Source organism: Puma concolor, chromosome C1 (genome assembly GCF_028749965.1).
Source record: "Puma concolor isolate L17-30 chromosome C1, mPumCon1.1.hap2, whole genome shotgun sequence".
In the NCBI taxonomy this organism is placed as follows: domain Eukaryota; kingdom Metazoa; phylum Chordata; class Mammalia; order Carnivora; family Felidae; genus Puma; species Puma concolor.
The window spans coordinates 120,652,763-120,657,720 of record NC_141674.1 but is presented as its reverse complement, the minus strand read 5'-3'; positions in this window follow the sequence as shown (position 1 = coordinate 120,657,720).

Sequence of the window (4,958 nt, the reverse complement as noted above, 5' to 3'; positions counted from 1 at the left end):
CTATCTCCGATCTCCCTGCCAGGTTTTTCAGACTGATACTATTTGCACCCCGTAACACAGGAAATGAAAATCTTCTCTGCCTTTTACCTCCGCGGCTGTATCTTCAAATTCTCTGCTAACAGACTTGCCTTCCCCCTCCCAGCTCGGTCTCCCTCCCCGGTAAACAGCAAAGAAAACTTTTCGGGGCTGAGGATGGAGAGATGTCAGGGCTTTGGATTTTTCCAGCCCCCGACTTGGATTTCGGGGACAACGTGAGGGGTTCCCGCCTCTGCAGTGTAAGGGGAGAGCGAGGCTGGGGTTGGGGGAGACTGAAAAAAAGCGGGCAGAGGCTGGGAAGAAAGGCAGTCAACAGTAACATCTGTTTTACTTAAGCAGCCTGATTCAGTTTTAGGATGAAAAAGGATTCCCTTTCAGCACGAGGAATCATGGGCCCTGGGTCTTGTATTGATTCAGAACAAGGCCTAATAAAACACGAGCAGGTGATTTAGTTTCATATTTTGATTCCCGTGTTTAAACAGTTTCTCTCAAGTTCTCCTATGTCAGCTCAGGGATCACAGCATCTCCGCTTTGATGTGGGAGGAACACCAGGGCCGGCCCAGCTCGGCCTCCCTCCCCTCTTGCGGGTGATGCCAGAGTCCAAGGGCAATGCATTTCTCACAATCCCCAGGCAGCCAGCCCATCCTCTGCGGTCAGGCTCTCAAATCTGCAAGGATTTATGGTCCTTGCAGAAGGATCAATACTACATTTTAAATATTACAATACCTTTTATCGGGACGATATTACAACAAAAACATTTTATCCTGTCAGGGGACCCAATTAAAATTGATTTCAGCCATCTCATTGGTGGGCTGCCCCACAGCTCTGGGTTTGCCACATCGGAGGACAAGTGTGCTCACGGGGCGGGCCGGGTCCACCAGGAGGCCTGGGGGCTGAAGAGACGGGGTGCCCTGGGAGGGCTGACCAAGAAGTAACGTCAGGGGAAAGCGGGCTAAAATGCGGAGAGGCTGGGGCGCCTCGAGGGCTCGGTCGGGATCGGTTAATAATCAGGTCATGATCTCGCGGTTCATGAGTTCGAGCCCCACGTGGGGCTCTGTGCTGACAGCTCGGAGCCTGGAGCCTGCTTCGGATTCTGAGTCTCCCTCTCTCTCTGCCCCTCCCCCACTCGCTCACACTCTCTCTCTCTCTCTCTCTCTCTCTCTCTGTCTCTTTCTCTCCCCCAAATAAACATTAAAAAAAAATTAAAATGGGGAGAGACAGATTTATCATGAAGCTCTCAGATGGGGCCAGACCATCCTCTGTGCATGCCTCAGTCTTCTCCCCAGGACGGGAATACATCGGCCACTTTGCCTTTTATCTCCCCGTGTCTGTGTCCACATCCCTCCACTTCCCTCCGTCGCTGGGCAAGGGCCTCCCTGAGGGCAGGAGCTGCTTTTGTTTGTTTTCCCAGGTCCTGGCCTCTGCAGTGTAGATACCAGTCTGTGCTCAGTGAGGGTTTGTCGACCCACTAAAAGAATGGAGGAAGAAACGGTATTATACTCTTTCCCTCTATCTCTACATATGCTGATGAATTGCCTATGAATGGGTAAAAATGGATTCCCTCAGGCCTTTTAGGTGTACTTGAACCTGGCTAGCCCCACATGGTGCAAGCCTGGAGTGACACCTGAATTTGCACCCTGCCCTCTTCACTGCAGGGCTGTGTATCTTGAGAGAGTTCCTGAGTCGTTTTTCTCAGAGGAAGCACCTAAGGTGACCGCTCTTCTGTGAGCTGGGTGAAATGTACGCGGTGGCAGTGGGTCACAGGCTGCCTGTCACCAGTTTATGACAGAAAGCACATTAATGCCAACCATTTCTTCACTTAAAAATTTTAAGTTGCATACTTTTTTTTCGTAAAACTTTGGCACATGTCTTCTGTAAGTGGCTCCTGTGTAATGCAACTGAATATATCCAAGTTTCATGGTGTTGCTCATTCATTATTCTACAGATACTTATAGCACACGCACCGTATTCCAGGCACTAAGCTAGGTGATGAGATACAGCTGCAGCAAGAAAGACAAGATCAGGGTACCCAGGGGGCTCCAATTCTATAGGGAGAGGTAAAGAAAACAAGCAAACGAGGAAATAAGAATGTAATTGCAAATTGTGATAAATGCCAGGAAGGACATGGAGAAGGCATTGTGATAGGGAATGCTCCAGAGAAAATACCATCATTTCTGGATAATTGACCCGAACGGATGAGAGAATGAGTGTGCATGTGACACCCGGAGAGCACATACACCAGCCCGTGCCAGTTATCTACTGCTGCGTAACAAAATACCCCAAAACTTAGCAGCTTAAAGTATCAACGACAGTTATTTTGCTCACGAGTCAGAATTTCGGCTCTACTCAGAAAGGACGGCTCATCTCCATTTTGCTTGCCCTCAGGTGGGGGACCTCAAAGGCTGGGGCTGGGGTCACCTGGAGGCACTCTCATTTGCATGTTGGGAGGGTGATGCTACTTGGCAGCTGGGACTTCAGCCCGGGCTGGGGCTAGAACACACGGCCTTCCCACAGGGCTGCTTAGATTCCTCATGGCCTGGAGGTTGGGTTCCAAGGGTGAACGTCCTGAGAGAAAGAGAACCATGTGGAAGCCGTACTGTCCTTGAAGAACTGGCTTTGAAGCCCTGCACTGTCACTGTTGCTGCATTCTGTTAACTACAGGTTAGTCACTGAGGTTGATCCATAATCAAGGAAGTGGACAGAAACTCTGTCCTTCCATAGGAAGAGTGCCAAAGAATTTGCAGACATGTTTCTAAACCACCCAACTCCTCAGTCAAAGAGAGGAGAAGCATTAATTTGGACGATATGATCAAGTGTACTTTACCCCCTTGTATCATCTCCTCTCCCAGGTGATTATCTTCTCTTTGGTCTTAGTTTAGTCTAGCACTGTGCCATGGCTGCTGGACTAACCTTCTGGTCTTCTTCTGATTGTTTGTCATTTTGTCACTCTCTCCTTCCATGAGTCCCCATCGTCTCTCAGAAAAAGCCCAGGATCCTTGTCCAGGCTTTCAAAATCCTTATATACCTGGCCTCAAGCTTTCTTCCTTATTTTATTACTAAACCAATGGAGAGAGGGTGAATTGAAGGGTGAGACCACTTAGCCATGTTGGGCCAGGTATTTTTACCTAAATGAATTACATTGAGTATTTCTTTGCCACTTTCTTTATCGGGTTGCTCCCTAACACCCAAATTCTACTCATCCTTTAAATCTCATCCCAAGCCTGCCTCTTACTGGAGGCCTTCCCTGACCAAACGTAGTTAATAATAAAAATGGTAGGGGCATCTGGGTGGCTCAGTCAGTTAAGCATCTGACTTTGGCTCAGATTATGGTCTCATGGTTCATGGGTTCAGGCCCCGCATCAGGCCCTCTGCCGTCAGCACAGAGCCCACTTTGGATCCTCTGTTCCCCTCTCTTTCTGCCCCTCCTCTGCTCACACTTTCTTTCTCTCTCTCTTTCTCAAAATAAATAAACATTAAAAAATAATAACAATGGTAACTAACATTTATTGAGTACCTACTGTATCTCAGCAAGCTCACTATGGTCTTTGTAGTCATTGCCATTAATGTTTTGAGAGCAACAACCTTGCAAGTTGCTGTTTGCTCATTGAGCAGATGAGGAAACTGAGGCCTGAAGGTTTACTGTGGGCTCTTCAGCTAGTATGAGGTGCATGTGGGATCCTACTCTGCCTGTCTGCTCTGAGTCCAAGCTCTTTCCACTATGACATCTGCAAAAATCAATACCATCTTTACAAGGTACAAAGTGATAGCAGCTAAGTAATAAAGAAAAAGTACCTGGTGTTTCAGAAGTGAGTGATCTCTCTCACTCTCTGGGAGCTAAGCTATCAGGAACTTCTATATCAATGGTATGCTGTTACATAGCCATAAATCCCAAATTGAAAGTTTTTTGTTTGTCTTTAGCTCTATCAGGCTCAGGGCCAGCCATGCTTTTAGGAATTTATTATGATTTCCTTAGGCCTCCCAATTACCGATAGGCAAGTAATACCTTAAGGCCCAGGAGTATTGAGTAGAAAGAACGGTGCGCTATGGGTTAGGCTGCCTCACTGTTTGTTCATCTGCCTCAACAATTTTGAAATAAAGTTTTGTTGGGCTGGATTTAACGGCCCTCAATTCTCCCCTTTCCCATACCCCTTTACAATGTGTCTTTGATGCCTGTCCCATAACCAAGGAGGGAACTGGAATATCGACTGGCCTTGTGAACTTGCTTTGACCAACAGCACACAAAGGCAGAGACACAAGGGGGTTCCTGGAGCTGGCCTTGTGACTCTGCTTCAAGACTGCCCTGCTGGGAAGAAGCCGGGGTGAGTGGCCATTTAGAGGGAATGGCCCCTTCATCTCTGCTCTCCCAACTGCCATGAGCTGAACCCAGCCCCCTTCTGAATGTTGCTATGGAGGCAAGGACAGACCAACCAACCCACAGAACCGTGGGGAAAGGTCATTTGTGTTAAGTCCCTTGGTTTTGATGTGATTGGTTACATAGTGATGGATAATGGATCTGCGTGGGCACAATCCCACTAGGGGAAGGCATTTGCAGAGCCTTTAGAATATAGGTGTGGTCGGGGCGCCTGGGTGGCGCAGTCGGTTGAGCGTCCGACTTCAGCCAGGTCACGATCTCGAGGTCCGTGAGTTCGAGCCCCGCGTCGGGCTCTGGGCTGATGGCTCAGAGCCTGGAGCCTGTTTCCGATTCTGTGTCTCCCTCTCTCTCTGCCCCTCCCCCGTTCATGCTCTGTCTCTCTCTGTCCCAAAAATAAATAAATGTTGAAAAAAAAATTAAAAAAAAAAAAAAAAAGAATATAGGTGTGGAAAGGGGCTTTGCCTGTAGGAATGAAATGGAATGGGATGAGAGACAAGGCTCATTATCTCTAAGAATTCGATAAAGTTGGAAGAAAACAGGCACATGGAGG